This window comes from Rattus norvegicus, chromosome 3 (genome assembly GCF_036323735.1).
Source record: "Rattus norvegicus strain BN/NHsdMcwi chromosome 3, GRCr8, whole genome shotgun sequence".
Lineage (NCBI taxonomy): Eukaryota > Metazoa > Chordata > Mammalia > Rodentia > Muridae > Rattus > Rattus norvegicus.
In genome coordinates this window covers 119,633,975-119,657,517 of record NC_086021.1, presented here as the reverse complement: position 1 = coordinate 119,657,517, position 23,543 = coordinate 119,633,975, and the positions used below count along the sequence as shown (strand labels likewise).

General features: G+C 40.9%; 1 protein-coding gene and 1 pseudogene across 2 annotated transcripts in view; one reads left to right on the top strand and one right to left on the bottom strand.

Moving 5' to 3' along the window:
* The window catches only part of Katnbl1 (katanin regulatory subunit B1 like 1), a 42,112-nt gene extending 22,662 nt beyond the window's left edge, over nucleotides 1-19,450 (bottom strand). Inside the window, exon 1 of one of the 2 annotated variants that reach the window (XM_063284595.1) lies at nucleotides 19,287-19,450. The gene's annotated coding sequence lies outside the window, so the exon portion shown is untranslated. The remainder of the gene's footprint in view (nucleotides 1-19,286) is intronic. The other variant, NM_001109645.2, reaches the window with a different exon arrangement.
* On the top strand, nucleotides 4,905-19,532 carry LOC102551197 (60S ribosomal protein L19-like; annotated as a pseudogene).
* The last annotated feature ends 4,011 nt before the right edge of the window (nucleotides 19,533-23,543 follow it).

Sequence of the window (23,543 nt, the reverse complement as noted above, 5' to 3'; positions counted from 1 at the left end):
AAACGTAGCAGGCAATTTGGCAGAAGACTGATATTGAACACTACACAAAGAAACAAAAGGAAAAGATGGGGGCTGGGGAGACAACAATGTCATGAGATCAGGGGAGACTGTCGGGTAGGAGACACAGGACATGGACAAACCGTGAGGACACTAAAGCTGTTTTACAAAAGAAAAGGATAAGGACCTCTAATTACTGTATGCATCCTTCAATACAGGAAGCATACATTAAATATCATTTTCCAAGCTTTTGTAATGGACACATTCTGTTTCTGTCCACGTTTGCCTTTTGTTTAAACAAAATGTTCCTTTTCCAGGACATACTTCCTTTCTTCCTTTCTGCCTTATCACAGCCTCTCTTACTATGAAGACTGAATCTTTCTTCCAAAGCATTTCTTGATTCTGGTCTTGGTGCAAGGTTTCCTATACCATCTCTCAGAACACTGGTTTTATATTGCAGTTTATGCCTTTGGCAAATAACAAATACACGAGGGCTTAGATGTAAGAGATGGCTGAGCACTAGCCGGCTTTAGTCTGTCTCCTCCCACCAAATTAACTTCAAAGCTTTTTAAAACATTTAAAATTTTTCCTAAATTACGTGTCTATGTGCACACAAACGCTACTAGGTATGTAGAGGTCAAAAGGGCAACTTGTGAAAAATTGCCTTCTCTTTTACTATGTAAGAAACATGGGTTGAAGAACAGGGAGAGGGAGAGACAGGAGAGAGGAGAGGTGAGAAGCCATGGCAGGTGATGTTAAGATTCTGCTCTGTGTATTTACAGGTTGTTGTCAATGTTCCTAAGGGATGGATGGTACCGGGCTTTGTATGTTTAAGTGCGCAATTATATCTTATCAATTGGATCTAAGATTATTGTGTTGTGTGTTCTTTTATGTGAGGGTTTGAGTGTAGGAAAGTGTGCGGCTGGGATGTGTTTCTGCCAAGATATCTAGCAGATATCTTGGGGCACCGAGGTGCGGACCTAGCGGGGTAAAAGACAAAAATACTTCTTTTATTTTTATATTTTTACAACAACAAATGGCAAACCAATGTGATGGACAAGAATCCACTAGTAAACCTAAGGGTTGAGAGAAAGTTTTTATTTTCTAAGAGGAGGCCAGCGCCATGTTAAGTCATGTGATATCTTAAGGGCGGGAATTCAAACAAAGAAATGGGGAAGCCACCTGGGCTGGCAGGCTGTAGGTCCCCTGCTGTGTGATAAGTAATGGCAGCTCAGAGAGTTAGAGATTAAAAGCAGCTTTTAAAAGAAAGTTGTTTAGAAAGTCTTTCAGGATACCCACATTCTTTTTAATGTGGGCTCTGCGGGAATTTTGGGTTGAAATCCTAGTTAGACAAGCTGCTTCTTAATTACAAGTATTATTAAAAGGTGATTAAGTTTGTTTTTAGAAAGAAGAGAGTAAAGAGATTACCTGAATCAGTGGGGATTTTCATCCACGGTTCAGAACTTAGATAGGGAACAATTAGTCACTACCTCCAAATAGAGAGTTGTGATGAATATCTGTAACACCAGGGAGAGTGAATGCAGGCATATATTGTAGACGTTATTAAGGTTAAATAAAAATCTGTGGCTCCGGGTAGAGAACTTAACAGATGGATATATTTTGGGCTAAAGTCCTGGTTTGATATGTTGCTTATTGATACTGGAATTGATAGAAGGTATTTGGTTTGTTTTATGAATTACCCCGCTAAAGGCCATATGGCTCGTTGATGCCGGCTAGCGAGGGTTTGTGGTTACTTTTGATATTTACCACAATAGGACGCTCAAATTCTCTTAATGTGGGCTCCACGGGAATTTTGGGTTTATTTCAGCTATCATAGAGTACAAAAGCCTATCAGCTTGCTTCCTTTTTTAAAAAATTGTTTAATTTTCATAATGGGTGTGACTTTGAGTTTTATGGTTATATTATTACTCTGGGAGAGAGTGCAAGATACAAGCTTTTCTGGTTTCAGACTAAGGAACACAGTATTTTGAGAGAAAGATTTTGTCTTTGTGTTTTTAAAAAGTGTTGATTAGGGGGTTGGGGATTTAGCTCAGTGGTAGAGCGCTTGCCTAGGAAGCGCAAGGCCCTGGGTTCGGTCCCCAGCTCCAAAAGAAGAACAAAAAAAAAAAAAAAAAAAAGTGTGATTAGGCTCTGGAAACCTCACAGAGTCATACTGATCAGATTTGATAGAGGTAGACAGCCTGAAAAATTTATTCAGGAGAATCAAACAAAAAGATATCTCGATTCTAAACTTTTGTCTTGAGAATTGTATTTTACAGAGTGTGCCTACTTGGATTCCTGGTCTCAAGGACTTTCAGCTGGGTCCAGTCAGGACACATCGGCTACAGAATTTGCTTCATTCTTCCTACCCCCACCCCCAAAGATATCTCAACACCCATGTACAGCTTAAAGAAGTTATAGAGGAGTCGTCGTCCCAATTCCCTGGACTTTGTGGGGCTAAAAGTAGTTATTCTAAAGTTGTTTTTATGAGGAATTTAGAAAGGGTTGTAATTTAACAGGTAGGAATTAGGTAGATTGAGTTTATAGTCGCAATCTCATTTTTTAACTAAGCTAAAATCATATCTTTGCTTTGATATAAAATTTATTTGTTAAAAGAGTTTAAAAGTACAAGGTTTAGAGCCAGTCCTTCTATTTATATCATTACAAACTTCTGAGTTGATTACAGATGTGAGTTAAGGGCCAAATAGCAAACATATTACTGACTTTGTGAAAGAAATTTCAAGATATTATTAAGATATAAAGACAACAGTCCAGATTGTCTTATATAGATAGATGGTTTTCAAAAACATCAGAAATCCACAAAATTTGAGATTTAAAGTTATTTATCTTTTGTTGAGACATATCTGCTCCTAACAGTTCCCCTTTGGTGGATTTAACGAAGAATGTGAACATCTCTACATCCAGGTGAGGCAATACTTTGTGTCTAGGCAGTCACTGGACAAAACTGCCTGTTTCATCTGCAGACTAATACTGTCCAGAAAAGGACAAATTATGCAAAATAGTTGATTGATAAACTCTGCCAAGACAGGGTGCTCAGCCCTTCAAAATCTGCATTTCAAGAATTTGTCAGTTGTTTTTGGGCCAGAAGGCTGAAGACTTGCGCTCACATGTTGCTAACAGGGGACTGTGCTAGTGGAGATTTGTCTCTACAACCTCTCAGTTCTAGAAGCCGTGTTAGGCTTCCTATGTGTATAGATATTTGGTCATTCTCAGATTTCTGACGGGGTTGAAGACTGATTACAGTCTCATAGCCTATCAGGCTGTTTAACTCTGAAAATACATATTTTATTAGATAGTTATCAGATAGTATACAAGCTAACCAAGATATAATATAGATTTTAAGCCTTTCTTAAGCTGGAATGGATAACTAAATGTTCTGTTTAACTGATATAGTGTTGGACTGGGTGTTAGATATATTTTATGCTCTTAATTACAAAATGATAATAGTTGTGCTCAGCTTATATTTGAGAGAAAAGTTTTTTTTTAATTAGACAAAAAGGGTGAAATGTAGGTTGATGTCACAGGTGAGGGAGGCACAAGATAGAAGGAGGCCTGTCATTGGACGAGAAGGAAGGATGGGCGGGAGAAAAGTTTGAAGGAAGAGGAGGAGACTGGAACAGGGAGAGGGAGAGACAGGAGAGAGGAGAGAGTGAGAAGCCATGGCAGGTGATATTAAGATTCTGCTCTGTGGGGGCTGGGGATTTAGCTCAGTGGTAGAGCGCTTACCTAGGAAGCGCAAGGCCCTGGGTTCGGTCCCCAGCTCCGAAAAAAAGAACCAAAAAAAAAAAAAAAAAAAAAAAAAAAAAAAAAGATTCTGCTCTGTGTATTTACAGGTTGTTATCAATGTTCCTAAGGGATGGATGGTACCGGGCTTTGTATGTTTAAGTGGGCAACTATATCTTATCAATTGGATCTAAAAAAAAAAGAAACAGGGGTTGAATTCAAGCTGTTAGACTTGGCATCCTTACCTACTGAGCCATCACTACACTATAAAGCTTCTGACAGACAGGGATTACATTCATTAACATATACTACCATACTAACTAAAATACAATGTCTTAACTACTACTTAATGTATAAAAATACTATACACAGGCACATGCACATATACACCCATTCAGTAAACAAACATGTAGAATCACAAAACACTGGGATCTTGAGGTTTAATTTTAAATGATAAAAACAGCCACCTTGGCACCTGTAGAGGCCTGCTGGGAACAAAACTTCTAAAAGGCAAATATATCTAGAAGGCGGTGGTGCAAAGCCATTTCTGCTGGCTTTAAGTGAAGTCTCTGGCACCAAAGAGAACACAGAGCTCTTCTTAAAGGGTTAAAGTGCTTATGCCCAAGATGAAGCTGAGCTGTTCTCAGGTAGGAAATGTGTTATAAAGCAAAAACAGTGCCTCCTGGAGGCACTCTTAACCAAACCAAACCAGACTGATTTGGACAGAGGGAGGCTCAAGCCAAATTCCAAAGCAACCTTCAACCTTCCTGCAAAGGCCACTGCACACAAAATCTATGGGATGCTGTAGCCTTCCAGATCTCAACTAATGAAAAGTAAACAAAAGTGGAAAAGATAATATAACTTATATATACTCCACACTTAATTCACTCCCCACTATGTGTCAAAATATGATCAGGTAACATATGTCTTATTTCTGAGAAGAATGACAAGTCAATAGAAATTAATTATACTATACTAACAAGAAAGCCATGGTTTGGGGTTGGGGATTTAGCTCAGTGGTAGAGCGCTTGCCTAGCAAGCACAAGGCCCTGGGTTCGGTCCCCAGCAGAAAGCCATGGTTGGTACCAGTTACGAGAAGGCAGAAGCAGTATATCCTATGGAGCACTGAAGCATTTGGAATCTATCTATCCCAACTAGACCTAATGACAAATGAGACATTTAAAAGTATACTATCGCTCTTTCCTTTCACTGCTGCGTCTGCAGCCCTGAGTGTGCTCAAGCTACAGAAGAGGCTGGCCTCTAGTGTCCTCCGCTGTGATAAAAAGAAATTGCCAGTGCCAACTCCCATCAGCAGATCAGGAAGCAGATCAAAGATGGCCTGATCATCCGGAAGCCTGTGACTGTCCATTCCCGGGCTCGATGCTGGAAGAACACCTTGGCCCGATGGAAGGGCAGGCATATGGGCATAGGGAAGAGGAGGGGTACTGCCAACGTTCGGATGACCGAGAAGGTGACCTGGATGAGGAGGATGAGGATCCTGCACCGGTTTCTCAGGAGATACAGGGAATCTAAGAAGATTGATTGACTGCCATATGTATCACAGCCTGTACCTGAAGGTCAAAGGGAATGTGTTCAAAAACAAGTGGATTCTCATGGAGCACATCCACAAACTGAAGGCAGACAAGGCCCCCAAGAAACTACTGGCTGACCAGGCTGAGCCTCATAGGTCTAAGACCAAGGAAGCACGAAAGCGCAGGGAAGAACGCCTCCAAGCCAAGAAAGAGGAGATCATCAAGACTCTGTCCAAGGAGAAAGAGACCAAGAAAAGAAACGAAGCTTCCCTCATGTTTGCACATAGTGGCCAGGCTGTGGCCTCACGTGGATCAATCGTTAAAATAAAACAAGCCTTTGTCCTTGTCAAAAAAAAAAAAAAAAAAGTATACTATCTTTCCAGAGGGCCGAGCTCAATTTCCAGAACCTACAGCAGGTGGCTCACCACCACCTGTAACTCCAACTCCAGAGATATTGGACACTCCTGCCTTCTGCAATCATGTGCGCATAACCATATAGACATTCATATAATTTAAAATAGTACGGATAAAAATTTTAAATGATATATCAGTAGTTACTTTTCTCAGTACCCTCGGTGGGTGAGGGTGCTGTGACAGTATCTGAGAAAAAGCAAAGTTAATTAAGGTTTACTTTGGCTCACAGCTCAGAAGTATAGTTCATTAGGTTGTGGAAATCATGGTGGCTTGAGAGAGCTGGTCACACTGCAGTGAAAGGTACAAAGAAGGAAGGGAGGAATTGTTGTTCAGCTCCTCTTCTTTTTTGATTCAGTATCAGATCTCATCTCAAAGAATAGTGCCACCCGGGCTGGGGATTTAGCTCAGTGGTAGAGCGCTTGCCTAGCAAACGCAAGGCCCTGGGTTCGGTCCCCAGCTCCGAAAAAAAAAAAAAGAAAAAAAAGAGAACCCAAAAGAATAGTGCCACCCACACTTAGGATGAGTCTTCCTACCTCAGTTAACACAATCAGATACATGCCCAAAGACCTGTCTCCTAAGTGATCCTAGATCAAATTGGTAATCAATATTAACCATTATAAGAAGTAACCACAAAAACCTGAAAATGAAAATATCTGGGGACAGGACTTAGTTCTTACTGCTTTAATTTTCTAATCAGTACCAGTATAATAATAAAGTGTTTAAGCCATTTACCTTCGAATAGACTATACAACACAGTTATTCTGGTTAAGCTTTCTGTTGCAGTTACAAACACCATGAGTGAAAGCAACTGGGAAAAAGAATTTATTTCATCTTCCACTTTACAGTCCATTAAGGGAAGCCAAGACAGGAGCTTGCAGCAGAAACGGCAGAAGACTATTGCTTCCTCCTGGGCCCACACTCAGCTGCCTTTCTTCAACAGCCCTGGCACAGCTGCCTAAGACTGCATTGCCTACAGGCCAATCTGATGGAGACAACTTTTCAACCAAGGAGTTCCCTCTCCCCAGATAACTAGGTTTGTGCTAACTAAAATTAGCCAAAGCAATATTCCAATAATTCTTATAGAACAATACTCATTTGTTCAGTTTGGGAACTGAACCCAGGGCCTTGCATACTACTGACCAATGGTCCCAGGCCCTTTAAAATATTATTATTTAATCTGTCTTTCCTTCCTTCTTTTCTTCCTTCTTTTAACTTCCTTTTGAGGAATGTACCCAATATGCATTCCTCTCACCACAGCCTCCAGAGGACCTGGGATTACAGACCTTTTGGGCTGTGTTCTGTTTTATTAACAGCAACTCCTTTTTAAAACTGTCACATTTACTAAATTCATAACAAAATAAACTTGGCAAATATGCAAGAACTGACAGCTGCCCTACAAAGACTTTTCTACACCAGGCAGGCTCTTCTTAGTAAAGGTAGAAATTACTATCTCCATCTCAAATATGATGCGTGCTAAATAGCATATGCTAGGCAAGTGCCCTTCCACTGACCTATATCCCCTTAAAACATGATTCTGTACTATCACTCTTTTAATCTTCAAAAACTGACATAAATATAAAATTTTAGTTTAATCCAAGGTTGGGTGAGGGGGCTGGCTAAAAGTGCTTGCTGCCAAACCTGACTACAGAAGTGGAAAGAGAACCAACTCCTGCAAGTTTTCCTTTGACCTCCACAGGTATATCATGGTGTGCTCACACGTGGGCACACATGCTAAATGCAAAGAAATTTAGTGTGAAGTTATAATTTTCTTATATTACTAAGCTAAAAAGAAAAGGCAATATAGTTCAGCAGGAAATACAAATACAGACAGATCAGGCAAGTGTAAGCTCAGTAAAGGGAGGTGCAGGTAGCAGGAAATTCCCAAAGTCAGAGTTACTGAATTTAAATTCTATTACAGTCATTTATTAGGTGTATGATCTTACTTAGTTTGCTATTTTCACAGTAGTACTGTAAGGACTAAGTAAAATAAACTACTTTTTCATGAAGGTTCTTATAATAAAAAATGTGAAAGAATATAAAATAACTATAAAAAGCTTGATGAAATGGAGTACAACTTTGATCCAGCACTCAGGAGGCAGAGGCAGGTACATCTCTGTGAGTTTGAGACCAGCCTGTTCTACAGAGTGAGTTCCAGGACAGCCAGAAACCCTGTCTCAAAAACAAACAAACAAACAAAAACCCAAACAAATATAAAACAAAAAAAAATATAAAAAGAAAACTCTGAAGCCATTCTGAGAACTTTTGGTGTTATATAGTGTGTCCCCAACCCCAACTCCCGCCCCTTCTCAGCATCTAGAACTTTCTTACCTCATTGCTGGTTGTAGCTTTAAACTTCCCAACCTTTCTGGTTATGGAATCCCATCATTCAAGTATAGCATCAAGAATAACAGACAAGGGCTGGAGCGATGGCTCAGCGGTTAAGAGCACCCGACTGCTCTTCCAGAGGTCATGAGTTCAATTCCCAGCAACCACATGGTGGCTCACAACCATCTGTAAAGAGATCTGATGCCCTCTTCTGGTGTATCTGAAGACAGCTACAGTGTACTTATATATAATAAATAAATAAATCTTAAAAAAAAAAAAAAAGAATAACAGACAAGCAAGCACTTATAATGCAATATGCGTGATGATATTATGACAATCTATCCAAGAGCTTGGCAAGGAAACTGCCTTTTGGCTTTTTTGTTTGTTTGTTTGTTTTGTGGGGTTTTTTTTGTTGTTGTTGTTGTTCTGTTTTGTTTTGTTTTTCTTTGAGACAAGGCATCTATCTCTATGTAGTCCTGGTAGTTCTAAACTTTCTAGGTAGACTAGGCAGGCTTGGAACTCACAGAGCCCTCCTGCTTCTGCCTCCTGATGATGGGATGAAAGATGTGGATCACCACGCTTACCATGAAAACTGTTAAGTTAAACTATGCAAAACAAAATGGAGCTGGAGACATGGCTTGGTGGTTAAGAGCACTGGCTGTGTTTCTAGAGGACTTGGGTTCAATTCCCAGCTTCCACACGGTAGCTCACAACCATCTGTAACTAGAGTTACAAAGCACAAGAGTCCTACGAGATCCAAAGCCCTCTTCAAAGGCCTCTGTGGCCACCAGCATGCAGGTTGGTGCAGACATATATGCAGACAAAATACCCATACACACAAAATAAATGTTTTTAAATTAGTTTTTTTAAAGAAAAAGAAATAGAAAACAGGCTTAAAGCAACTTCTTAAAAGGTCATCTTTTTAAAACATTTGAATTAAAATGTAATTATACTCTTCCTTTCCTTCACGCTTTCATGAAATACCCTCTTCAAATCCCGGCCTCTTTTGTTGTTGTCACTGTTACATACACACATCTAAATATATTAACACTATGTGCTCTAGTCTGGGAAGTGTTACCTGGATGTATGATTTTAAGGCTAATTACTTAGTACCAAATAACCAATTACAGGGCTCATGGTGGGGCAGGGTGGGGGGCACACAAACTATCTATACTCCCTAACTCTCAGTATTCCTTAGTTGCTTATAAGATCATCTTACAGCTTCTACTGAACAGGGTTTGCCCTGTGGTTCTCAATGAGTATTTCACTAAATTTTTATCAATGTGTAAAGTTTACTTTGTAATTATGAAAGTATTAAAACAGAGCAGATGTGTGCGTCCCAGTTCAGAGAAGCAAAATTTATTCTTAAGAACAAAATGCAGACGGGGTTGGGGATTTAGCTCAGTGGTAGAGCGCTTGCCTAGGAAGCGCAAGGCCCTGGGTTCGGTCCCCAGCTCCGAAAAAAAAAAAAAAAGAAAAAAAAGAACAAAATGCAGACAAATATGCAGCATGAATCAAGGAGAAACAAAGCCTTGTTTAAGCCCAAGACTTAGGAACTGTTTGCTACTGCAAACATAAATTGATGTTCTTAAGAACAGAAGAAAAAAAAAACAACCTCTCCAGAGTTTTATACTAAACCAGACTTTAAAAGACTGCACCATTTCTTAAATTTGACAAATCTTCCTTGGGTATTTTTAGTCACAAGTCAGTGGGAAGTGGGCTGCTCACAGGACAGTACACTCAAAAATGACAAACAGTGGGGTTGGGGATTAGCTCAGTGGTAGAGCACTTGCCTAGCAAGCACAAGGCCCTGGGTTCAGTCCTCAGCTCCAAAAAAAAACAGTGATCAGTCAAGAAAGAGCACTAGGAAAATCCACAGACATTTGGAGATGTTAAATTTTAAGTCCAGAAATATAGTCAACACTAAGCTGTGCCAGGCAATGTTGCTAGTTTTTTGGTCTATCATCCTTTTGGGAGACAAGGTCTCAGGTAGCCCAGACTAGCCCCCAAGTGGCTATGTAGCCAAAGAGGACCTTGAACTAATTTTCCTGCCTCCACCTCTCAAGTGCTAGAGTTTTAGGTGTTACCAAGCCTGGGCTCTTACTAACCCTGAAGTCAGATATAGTCAAGTGGCTCTGATAAATGAGATATTTTTAAAAGGCTTTTTTAAAAAAAGGATTTATTTATTTTATGTATATGAGTGCTCTATCTGCAAATATACCTGTGTGCCAGAAGAGGACATTAGATCCCATTATGGATGGTTGTGAGCCATTATGTGGTGGCTGGGAATTGAACTCAGGATCTCTGGAAGAGCAGCTAGTTCTCTTAACCACTGAGCCATCTCTCCAACACCTCCTCCCCACCAGGCCTCATACCATACCCCAATCTAGCCCGTAACTCACTATTGAGACTAGGCTAGCTTTGGACTTACTCCATCCTGCTTCAGCCTACAGCTAAAGCATATCTCTCTGAGTGTGAAGTCAACCTGGGCTACATAGTAGGTTCCAGGACAGCTAGGGCTTTTATGTGACCTGTAGATTTCAGAAGTCAACTCACCTCAGCACACTTTAAGTTTAAAAAGTTACTTTCTGTGATTTACCATCATTGTTGTACCTCTATTATGATAGCCAGCCAAAGGTCAGAAAATTGGAACTCTACAGACGCACATTCCTGAGCAAGGTCAACACACAGAACAAAGCCCCCAGACAAATATGCAGCATGAGTCAAGGAGAAACAAAGCCTTGTTTAAGCCCAAGACTTAGGAACTGTTTGCTACTGCAAAATAATTTAGTTGCCATACTGATAAGCCATACAGGTAATGTGGGTACAGAATGATTTGGTCAGTTCCTTAAATGAGCCATAAATGGAAGCTCCCAAATAGACATAATTTCTAAGTTTCGAATATGACTGTTAAAAAAATTAAAAATTATTTATATGTAGTTTCAGTAAACAGATAATTCCCTCAATAAATGTCATCCCATAAAGGCTGAGAATTAGTCTGCCAATGTCTCTTCATTTCAAAGCATACTTTCTTGTAGGATGATGTCACAGGTGAGGCAGGTACAGGATAGAAGGAGGCCTGTCATTGGAGGAGAAGGAAGGATGGGCGGGAGAGAAGTTTGAAGGAAGAGGAGACTAGGGGAGAGAGGGGAGACAGGGCAGAGGAGAGGGGGTGAGAAGCCATGGCAGGTGATATTAAGATTCTGCTCTGTGGGGGTTGGGGATTTAGCTCAGTGGTACAGCGCTTGCCTAGCAAGTGCAAGGCCCTGGGTTCGGTCCCCAGCTCTGGGGGAAAAAAAAGATTCTGCTCTGTGTATTTACAGGTTGTTATTAATGTTCTCAAGGGATGGACAGTACTGAGCATTGTATGTTTAAGTGCGCAATTATATCTTACCAATTGGATCTAAGATTATTGTGTTGTGTGTTCTTTTATGTGAGGGTTTGAGTGTAGGAAAGTGTGCGGCTGGAATGTGTTTCTGCCAAGATATCTAGCAGATATCTTGGGGCACCGTGGCACAGAGCTAGCGGGGTAAAAGACAACTACTTTTTTATTTTTATATTTTTACAACAACACTTTCTAGGTGAGAATCATTTCTTTTTCCATATCAGCCATTAGGTAATCATTAGGCCTAGTCTAGGGATCACATAAAAGATATTCTTTTTTAAAAGACAGGGTCTTACTATGTAGCCCTAGCTGTCCTGGGACCTACTCTGTAGCCCAGGTTGACTTCAAATGCAGAGAAATATGCCTACTTCTGCATCCTGAGTACTGGGGTTAAATAACTATTCTTTTTTTAAAAAAAGAATTATTTATTTTATGTGCATGAATACATTGTTGCTGTCTTCAGACACACCAGAAGAGGGCACTGGATCCCATGACAGATGGTGGTGAGCCACCATGTGGTTGTTGGGAATTGAACTCAGGACTTTTGGAAGAGCAGTGCTCTTCTCTTAACCACTGAGACATCCCTCTCAGCTCAAGAAGAACTATTCTTAAATACTATTTATTACTTGAGAATTAGGATGTCTAAAACAAAGGGGCCAGGAATATTAGTTTTCAGTCACTATACTATGAATCCTCCATGGATAAAGTGCCAAATTTTAGTCACTATGTAAGATTTATTTTTACTACAATAGTATATTCAGTTGATGATGATCGTTAAATGGTATAGGGAACAGACAGTGTTCAGATTTTTTTGTGGTGATGAATATTTTTTGTGTGATGGGGATTCAGAGGAGCAGACAGGGAAATGCTTTTACAATAGTTCAGAAAGGTAGCCACAGGAAGAGCAGGGTGCTTTACTACCACTGCATAGCATTTGTATACTGCAGGGCTGTATTCTGGTAGGTCTGTATTCTGATTTCTTTCCAGGCAATTGGAGCACGTATGCACTATTCTTGCAAACCTGTTTTTCTTCACCCATTCCTTCATTTCTTCATTCACTGAATACAACTATCACATGCACATGCTGAGTTAATTACGGCTGTAGGCCTAGGGAAATGTCTGAAGGGAACAAACACAAAGATCCTTGCTCTTATGTTTAGCTACATTTGAAATCCCATCCTAGGGCTGGAGAGGTGGCTCAGCCGTTAAGAGAATTGGCTATTCTTCCAGAGGTCCCAGCAACCACAGGACAGCTCACAATCATTTGTAATGGGATTTGATGCCCTCTTCTGGTATGTCTGAAGACATTGACAGTGTACTCATACACATAAAATAAATGTCTTTAAAAAAGAAATAGGAAAGGACAGTTGGTATTTAAAAATAAAATAAAATTCCATCCTATGATTCACTCCCTAATCCAACTATAAGGTTAGATTTTTTACAAAGGACTTCAGAAGAAATCCTTCTAATCAATTCATACTAACACATGAAAAACTTTCTTTCTTTCCCCTCCAAAAGTCTCTCCTTGAAAACTTCAGTAAAATTCACTGTTTCTCGTAATTGGAAAAACCTTGGAAACTGTATTAGTCAGGGTTCTCTAGAGTTACAGAATGTATGGAATATCTCAATATATTAAGGAGATTTATTGTGATGTCTTACAGTCTATAGTCTAACTAGCCCAACAATGGGCAGTTATGGATGGGAAGTCCAAGAATCTGGTAGTTGCTCAGTCCCACGAAGCTAGTTTATTTTAGCTGGTCTTCTGTAGAAGTAGGTTCCAACAGATGTACTGGCAAGTAAGAGCAAGCAAAGAAGAGTGAATCTTCCTTCTTCCAATGTCCCTAGGTGGGCCTCCAGGAGAAGGTATGGCCCATATTAAAGGTATGTACCATCACACTTGGATCTGGGACTTGAAAGGTGCTGACCTTGAACTCAGAGATCTCCTTGCCTCAGTCTCCAAGGATTAAAGGCATGGATTACCTTGCCTGGGCCTAAGCTTTTCATGGCCACTATGACTCAAGATCTCCATGTCAAGGTCCAGGTCAGAAACTTGTCTTCCAGCCTCAAGATCTGGATCACACATGTGCCCTCCATTTCTGGATTGTAGATCATTCCAGATATAATCAAGTTGACAACTAGGAATAGTCACCATAGAGCAATTTCAGTTTATAGATGAGATCAAGTGATTTGCCGAAGAACACTTCCTTACTAACAGGCTTGGAGCCATGACAAGTAAAAATGCCTACCAACGGGTCCATGAATGGAGTCTTAAGACTAGTGAGAGAGAATCATGCAGGTCACAGCATCTGAGAAACTAGCTCAAGGCAAAGGAATTTCAGGTACCGAATAACACCTAAAGAAAAAAGGAGTCACAGGGGAAAGGTGTCAAACAGGACCTTTCAGAGCAGCCCTTATCCCATCTCCACACTCAAACTGACTTAAAACAAAAATAATAAATTTAACAAAAATATTTCCAAAGAAGATAATTAGAGAGAGAGAGAGAGAGAGAGAAAGCAAGAAACAGCAAGTGCAGTATAACTGAACCTGCTAACAAAAAGTCAAATTAGATGCTATCCAATAACCAACCAGTGTTCTCCTAGCTTAAGGCATGGCTTTAAAAGTCTGCCTTTCTGAAGAAGACATGGCAATAGTTCTGTTAGTAAAAATGCTGCCATACAAGCATGAAGACCTGGGTTTGGTATCCAACACCAACCAAAAGATGCTTTTCTGGAAAGCCCCAGGTCTCAGTTCTATCTCAAAAAAACAAGGGTGGACAGTGTCTCAGGAACATCCAAGGCTGACCTCTGCCCTTCACATACACATCTGGGATGCTTAGGCACAAAGACTGTCATTGGTCTAAGCCAGTCTATCCCACAAAAATGAAGCCTTGTTATAAAACAAACAGAAACAACACAAAACAGAAACGACATGGAAAACAAATAATTTTAAATGGTTTTGTAGATTGGGGAAGTCAAGATTCAAAGGCCATCTCTAGTGAGTGCTTTCTTCCTACAATTATGGGGAAAGGGGACTCTGAATGAGAAAGTGGTAAAGGGGTGAGCAAAAGAGGGTAGAACACAGTTGGAATTCATCAGAATCACCCGTGAAGCAATGACATTAAATGCCTCAGATGCATAGATCGCATGACTTAAATTCCTATTAGGCTACAACCCTTATACTGTCAATGCTACGGTTTGTACGGGAACTGTTCCCTACAGAGTTCTGTATTGAAGCCTTGAGCCCAGCTGGCTGTGCTAATTTGGAAGGTGCTGAAAAGTTCAGGAGGTGGGTTGAAGCTAGAAGCAGCATCACTCCTAGGGTGCCTATCATCTGATACTCCATCTTGTCCTTAGCCCCTTCCTTTGTCGTCCGTTTCTGTCTTCCCCAACTCATTGTCACAATATTTGTCTTACCTCAGACCCAAGCTATGAATTCAGTCAACCTTTAGTTAAAACCTCAAATCCACACACACACACACACACACACACACACACACACACACACACACACACACTTTCTCTTCTTGTTTCTCAGGTATTTGTCACAGATACCAAAAAAACTAACAATTACAATCACAGACTAGTTTTGAAGTGGTCACTTATACAACAGCAATCAAGCAAAATAAATGATAAGAAACCAGCAATACTGACTGGTATGCTTTATGACATTCTGAACGAACCATTTATTTTGAAAGATAATTTCCCATTCCCCTGGGAAAAATGAGGGTGGGAGCTAGAGTCAGTTTGTAAAACTGTGTAATCTGTTCATTAAAAAACAAAAACTCAAGATTAGTCCTTTAAACTCTTTGATTCATGACCAACAGAAAAAAAAAAAAACAAAAAAAAAAACAGGGTGAAACAGAAATCTTGCCATCTGAAATATGAACTTAGTACTGAAAAAAAAAAAGTAAAAACAGGGACACAGGACACATGACTGACTTTAGGAATCTGGGGAAAGATTAAGTTGATAGATAGTAAGCGTCTTCATTAAATCCCAGTAGGAGTGAGGTGTGGTGCATACATTTGACCCCATCACTTGGGAGTCAGAATCAGGTGGATCACTGCATTCTAGCCTAAGCTCATTTACATAGTGAGTTACAGACCAAACATTCTCATTATGTTGTGTACGTGAATACAATTTGCATTCCAGAATGAAAATTATAAGCATACAACTTACTTGACTGTTCCACTGCACTTTTATTGGCTTCTCAAACATCAAACCTTGGAACTGCTGAAGATTTTAATCCTGACTTATTTATTTAGACATGCCCTCACTATGTAGTCCTATGTAGTCCCCAGTCATCAAACAACCTTTTTTCTCTTTTCTTTTTTGTTGGCAATGCTGAGTACTACCTAGTCTAGGTCACTGTGCATGGTAGATAAGCATTCTGCCACATCTCCAGCTATTTCACACACACACACACACACACACACACACACACACACACACACACACACACACGTTCAATTGCTGTGTTCCAGTATGTGTTCGTTCCTTGGAATGTCTTTTCTGATGTAAAGCAAAATTTCCAATTTCAAAGCAACACATATGTACATGCAGTCATATATACAAATACTATGACTGTAAGAGTATTTTTTAACTTTTAATTTCTTTTAAGTTTATTTTATATGTATGAGTAATTTGCCTGTATGTATGTATATGCACTATATGTATGCCTGACACCCACAGAGGTCAGAGGATAGCATTTGATTGCCTAAAACTGGAATTATGGATGGCTGTGAGCCACCACACTGGTACTGGGAACTGAACCCAGGTCCTCTGCAAGAACAAGCAAGCACTCTTCACTGATCAATTATCTCTCCAGTCCCCTAAAGAGTATTTGTTTAAACAATGCAAAAGTGTGTATTTATTTTTAATGTACTTATTTTATTAATTTATGTGTGTGGGCTTTCCTAAATGTGTATCACATACATATATGTGTAGAGACCAGAATAGGGGCTCTGGAAATGGAATTACAGTATATTTAAGTACATTAAGTACAGTTAAGCCATCTGATGTGTATGCTGGAAACTAAACCTGGTTTCTCTGCAAGAACAGCAACTGCTCTTAACTGCTGAGCTGTCTCTCTAGCCCATAATCCCAGTTTTATAAAAAGAAAAGTAATTATCAGCCTTTAAAAAGCTTCAAAAGAAGCCATATGTCAAAACATTAACAGTTGTTCTATTGGGGTAAGTATTTACAAGTGATTTATTTAAACTTTAAAAAATTAATTTTATATTATTTATTAAATATTGTGTGTGCATGCACATGCCAGAGTGCAAATAGAGGTCAAAGGACAGCTTTAGGGTATTGCTTTTTTCCTTCTACCTTGCTGAAAAAGGGCCCCTCTTGTTTTTATCATGCTGCAATAATACAGCAGGTGAGGTGGCCCTCAAGCTTCTGGGGAATTCTGTCTCCCATCTCTCCTAAGCCTCCCATCAGAGTGTTTGACTGAGATTATAGATTTGTGACACTTCATCTACCTCTTGGGGTCTTCTTTGTTCTTTTACTGTGGGTTCCAGAATCAAATTCAGGTCATCAAGCACGTCTGGTCACTGAACCATCCTGTCTGTTGGGCCTTATGACTTTTGCTTATGTTCTGTTTTCTTTTATGTTCACTTTCTATTTCAAATGAACATTTGTTATGTTTACATTTAGATAAAATAATATTGAAGTGATTCTACCTTAATTTTAGCATTCTCAATGTTACTGTCTATCTCCAACCCATCTCTCCTTCGGGACTGGAACAGCCTTCAGGAGGGCTCTAAACCAGCTCCTAATGTCATTATAAAGTTTAGTTGTATTTCTAAAATTTTTCACATTTACCTATAGGATATGTGAGCAGAAGCCAGCCACACAACCAACCAACTCAAAATAGGGTTTCGCAACCACAGCAACACTGACGCTCGGGGTAATTGTTTCTTATGGGGGTCTATCTGATGTAGGATGTTTATTAGTACTTCAGCCTATGGTCAGTAGATTTGGCAGTATCACCCTCTCCTTAAGTTTGACAATATCCTATGGGGGGAGAAAACTTCATCCAGCTGAGAGCCACTGAAACAAATCTGAATCTTTGTGTGCTCAAGAACTCTGTGTGTAACAGATTCCATGACATGTCTCATTTACAACATCCCCCAGTTTTGTTTCATATGATGTTAACCCACACGAACTTTTTAAACAGACCAGGCTTACTGTTCCTAATAGAAGTCATTTTTATTCTGAATTCCTAGTCGTTGAACAGTTTCCTCAGGAACAAGCCCTGCCTCCCCTTCTGTTGGATGTCTTCCATCTGTTAACGCCATAGCAGCTTTACTCAGTTCAGATCACCATAAATCCCTGCACCAGTGAGGAACAGTATATTTTTTTGTAACTAATCTCACACCAAACTAACTTCCCTAAGATTTGTTGCCTGGCACATTTCTTGCATATAGCTGACTGGATCCAGTCCTGTGCCGAAGACTGAGGCAATCAAGACCTCAGTAATCGCTGAATGAAGTTTAAAGGCTTCCCTATAAATAAGTGCTGACTACTTGAGGTGCATTTCTCTGCAAGGTATTAAGTACATGCATTCCAAATACAAAATAGTACCCCGTTTTAAAGAAACATTTCTAGCTGTTCTCTCCAGTCTCTGAAAAATGAACCCATAAACCTTATTTCTATTTATCTTAGAAACAATTTTTGGGTTTTTTTTGGGTTTGTTTTTTTTTGTTTTTTTTTTTTTGTTTGTTTTGTTTTTTTTGTCTCAGACACAAAACCTAAGTGTGGTCAACATGAGCAGTGAACGTGGTTGTGTGTGGATTCATTCATGTGTACACAAAGGTGTACTCACATAAATATCTCTGAAGCTCGAGTAAATGAAACAATACTTTGGACATTAGTTAAGAGGAAGGCAGAGAAGGCAGCAGTGTAGCCTTCGTGAGGCAAATAGCTAAGTAACCTTGCCCAAAGTACTTGACTTCCCTGTGCCTTTCCCGGTCAAAATGATAGTAATACTATCTATTCCAAAGCAGTGCTTTTAAAACAACCCTTAGCACACAGAAAGCAAAATATCACTCGATATGGTTTATTACAAGTCCAGCTACTAGCAAAGTAAAAACCTCCATGCATAAACTTCTGACTCGAAGAAGCTGATTTAAAAGAAAGAAGAAAAATCCTGAATGATTTTGAATAAGTTTCAGATATTAGGTGGACTGGTGTCTCAGAACGCTCATTAAGTACGAAAGTGACAATAATTATAGAATATTCTCCCAGTTACTTTTTTTCCTCCAGATCTGCAAAGAAACTGATATAGATGTTTTCAAGGAACTTTATAAACCAGTACAAAATCAAGTCTTTGTTATCTCCGTACGTAAGCCCAGTTAAGCACCTAGGTACAATTACAGAATAACTTTTCAGAAAGCACAACGAGGTTTTAAAAGTTGCAGTCAAGCGATTCTTACGCGGCTATGTCAGGTTTCTGTCCTGAGAAACAAAAGCCGATCTGTCTGGGAATCAAAAATTCCTCAGAAAATAAGGAAATGCCTCAGCTCGGCCTAGGCAACTCTGGGGAAAGTCTGTCCTCGCACAGCAACCTTCTCACGAATCCCGTCTTTCCCCCGTGGGGTGTAGATGTCGACTCCACCCGAAGATAAATAAATGACAGCAGGTTTGACCCAACGTCTCTCCGGCCAGGACCCCCGAAGCCTGCAGCTCCAACCTCCCAGCTACCGCTCGCCCGGGGGCTCCGCGGGAGACCGGCGGCCCCACCCGCCTGCGCCCCGCCCCGACCCCGCCACCCAGCCGGGGAAAGGCCGATGCCGCGGGGCCTGCAGGTGGGCCCGGCCAGCTGCTTGAGAAGTCTGCTGCATAAGCAGCAGCGAAGGTTCCAACAGGGTCCGGCCGTCACTTACCGGCGCCTCATGGTACCGCAGCGCCTGAGCCCGGCCACTGTGCTGATGAACCGCGCCTGGCAGCTAGGAGCTTCTTTCGGATCCCCAGCCGGGCCCCACTCACAGCCATTCAAACACCGCCGCGCGCGGCCCGCCGGGATAGCTACCCTGTGGGCGGCCCGCCGGGCCCCGCCCAGCTCAGGCTCCGCCCCCTTGGATGGCTGCTGGAGGGGGACCAGGGTGCGTGGTAGTGGCGCCCCCTCGTGACCATAGGTGCGCCCAACGCTTTGCTACAGGAACAGTGGAGTGGCCTGTGGGTTAGAGACAATCTGGTAAAGGGACTTATCTGTAAAAAAGGAAATGAGAAAAATGTATCTGCTTCATAGTGTTACTGGGGATGGCAAATGGGTTAATACATACAAAGTGATTCGGAGAGTATGTGACTCCCAGTAAACACTACATATATTGTCTTGTTTTCTGTTATGCACCACACTTCCAGAATCTCTTTTAACAATTTTTATAAACTTTATTATTTTTTTTAAAAAGCTTGCAACTCCCAGTCCCCCAAAACTCATAGACTGCGGCAAGAATCTTAAGACAAATGTGTATAATATAGGTCCTCTCCTCAGAAAGCAAGTTCAGTTTCCTCGGGGTGGCAACAGGACTGAGATTAGGATTGGTTCTGTCCCTGACATAGTTTTAGTTACTGAGGGCAATTCCCTTGACCAGAGCCTGCTCAGGGTAAGCCACTGGTCAAGGTTAACAAAGATGAGACTAAGTTTGCTTTCTGTAGTTGTTGTCCCCAGTGCAGAAACCAAGCAAGTAGGTCATCTGATAGAACTCTTCCTCATACATCCCGTGGTTCACGTTTTTGGATGCTCCTGTAAGAATTCTTAGACCTTAAGGAAACAACGGCTGCTTAAATTAGGTCCAACAGCATGTTTAAGTACTTCCTATACGCCTAACAGACTTGTCACCAGGTGTTGAAGACAACAGGAAGTGGCTCGGAAAGTCAGAAAGAGTAATAGTCCGAATACACCGGACTGAGTGAAGTCATGAAAGGTATATTCTAAATGCTGTGGACATTTAGAGCTAAGAGACCATTAGTTAAGTATAACGTAATATATCTGTCCTCTGCAATAACAGGGTCCTTGCTTAATTAAAAAAAAGTAATAGTAAAAAAATCGAAGCAGCCAGTTATGGGAATGAGGAATATTTTTGGAATACGTTGTGTGAGCCATGTCTTTCAGAGTTTCTCAGATGATACTGAGCACAAGCAGGCACATGCCTCTGTGTGTAGCCACACCTGTTAGCTCTAGCTGGGTGAGTGAAAGGAAACAGGCAAGAAAGAATACTTCCTGAGCATGACTTCTACCAAGTAGGTGGAGGTGTTTTAAAATAAAAACGTAACACACATGAAGTCACTTTCTCTCAAGGTATTTCTTCATCATCATAAACATGAATTTCTTGACGGCCCACTATGCAATAAAGATCATTGCTGGGCCCTCTGCAGAGGAGAATAAAGAGAGTTAAGACATGTTCCTTACCTCAAGAGAAGCTGGGTGGTGTAGTAGCAAATGACAGAGACCTGAGACTCGAAATCTGATTTATTAACAGAAAAGCTTATCGAAAATAAAGCATCCAGGTGCCTAGACCAGAAAAGATCTTCAGGGTTCTTATTTGTGGAACTTGTTAAAATATAAACTCTCCAATAGGTTCTTTTTCCAGACCCAGATTTTAAGGTTTATACCAGTGATGAGCTGCCAAGGTTTGCCAGTGTTGGGGAATGTTTGTACGCTGTGAATTTCAACACTAATTTCGGTACCTGGAAGTCTGGGGTGCAGTCCAGATTTTGATATTGTCATTATGATGAAGCATTTCCTGAATCCTTATTTTGTAAAACTTTGTTCTCCATCATCTTCTGATTGGTAATGAAGATCGGATCAGCCTATAGTTGGGGAGGAGAGTTAAGGTGAGACTTCCAATCCCAGTGAGAGGGTCCCAGGTGGAGAAGAGAGAGGACTCTCCATTGAGAATAAGGAGACAGGGAGACCAAGATGGCAGGCAACACCACGTGGCTGGGAAGTAGGCCAGGCTGGTGTAGTCAGGCTAGTAATGCCCAGCTTAGTGCTGAAGCTTTTAATACATACACCAGGTCGGGGTTGGGGATTTAGCTCAGTGGTAGAGCGCTTGCCTAGCGAGCGCAAGGCCCTGGGTTCGATCCCCAGCTCCAAAAAAAAAACAAAAACAAAAACAAAAACAAAAACAAAAACAAATAAATACACCAGGTCTTTCTGTCGTTATGTCAGAACAAAGGAGGGCACAATCAAGCCCTGTACTTTTACATCTTGGTTCTTGTATTTTAACATAAAGATTAAAGAAAGATGTTTTGTGGGGCTGGGGATTTAGCTCAGTGGTAGAGCGCTTACCTAGGAAGCGCAAGGCCCTGGGTTCGGTCCCCAGCTCAAAAAAAAAAAAAAAGAAAGATGTTTTGTTATTGCAACTTTTGAAATACATGCAATCTGTACCATTTTGATATTGAGAGCACCAATACTTTTCCTATCAACAAATTGAATATTTCCTTGATACTCAATAAATGGTTACATTGGTATATAGTACTTGTCTTGCACCACAGGGACCTGAGTACAATTCTCAGAATCCATATTTTAAAAGCTAGCTGTGATGCCACATTCTTTTAATCCCCGAAATGAGGAGGTGGAGAAGTTGGATGAATACCACGCCTTCCTGGCCAGCTGGCAAATTACTCAAAACAGAGGGGAGGGAGGGGTCTCTGGTGCTTCGTGACTCTGGCCCTTAAACCCAGCACTATGGGTGGGAAGGGAACTAGAGAGAGGCAGGTAGATCTCTGAGTTCCAGGCTAGCCTGGTCTACAGAGTGAATTCCAGGACTGCCAGAGCTACACAGAAAGACCCTGTCTCAAAAGAGTGAAAACTTAAGTACACACCACCATGTTGTAAGCACCTGGGTTTATCAAGAGGTGGTGGTTGGAGGCATTTGAGGATTCAGCAGAGGCCAAGACTCCCAAGCAAGGCAGTGACAATTTCTTCCTACTGCCAACTGATCTGTCACCAGGGTACAGGATGGCCAAGGGAAGGGCAAGGAGGGCTGTAGGCAAGAACCTTAGTTGTGAAGAGATGGATTGGAGGTTTAGTGAGCAACAGCATCAACTGCCTTGCACGTTAGGTTCATCCACTCGTACTGACCCTAAGAGGACACTGTTTGAAGAGACCTGCCCACAGCAACACGTCGACTATTCCATAAGCAACATTCACTGCTTTGCTTCAAGCACCTCTGGAAAATTTCAGCCAGTTGGCTTTGGCGAGGTCAATCCCCATCTTCCTGTGCAGGCTATGGAAGGAAGTAGCGGCAGCATGAGATAAGGCAGCTCCTGTTTTACTGGACTCATGATTGTTTCAAACACAATACCGATACCTGACTTTGTGCTAGTTATAGCAGGTTTGTTTGTTTCTAGTGGATAGAAGAGGAAAGTGATAGAGAGTCTGGGGAGTCTGTTGGAGGACTTGTTTCTGCTGCATATGCAGCTCTCTTACGTCTTTACAGTTGGGAAGCAGTACATTTTAGAGGTGATATTTGAATCTATCAATAGTTCAAATCCTAAGTGCAAAATCTAATAATCTAAATGTCCATCATTTGGAGATTGGCTAAGTTAGCATACAGCCATGTTTCATAGACTGTGTATCCTTAGAAAACAATGAGCCAGACACAACAGATGGGGAAGACATCCAAAACAGATTAAATAAAAGAGTAAGTAATAGAGTTTAGTATATTTGTATTGACATGATGTGTAAATCAAAGACTCCATTCATAAATTTATTTGTATATATAGGTCGGTTCTCTTTTTACACCATGTGGATCCCAGAGAGTTTTCCTGTTGTCAGGCTTGGTGGCAAGTGACTTTATCCACTGAGCCATCTCTCCATGTGTGTGTTTTAAGGGATGGCTTTATCTTTTTGAAGTACTCGGTGAACTCTGCTTCCTCTTGTATTCATTGTTTGGGCTGACGAAGTAAAATATGAGTGGATTAGATGTACATCCTCATTGTTCTGGAAACTGGGAAGTTCAAGGTCAGTGTGTAAGCTAGTTCTGTCCAGGGGTTATGTTTCTCTTCACGGTTTGCAGAAGGTTGCTTTCTCACCAAATTCTCAAATGGTGGGTAGTGGGAAGAGAGCTATTTTCTGTCTCTTCTCTCTTCTTACAGGGTTACTAATGCTATCATGAGGGCTCCACCTTTATGAC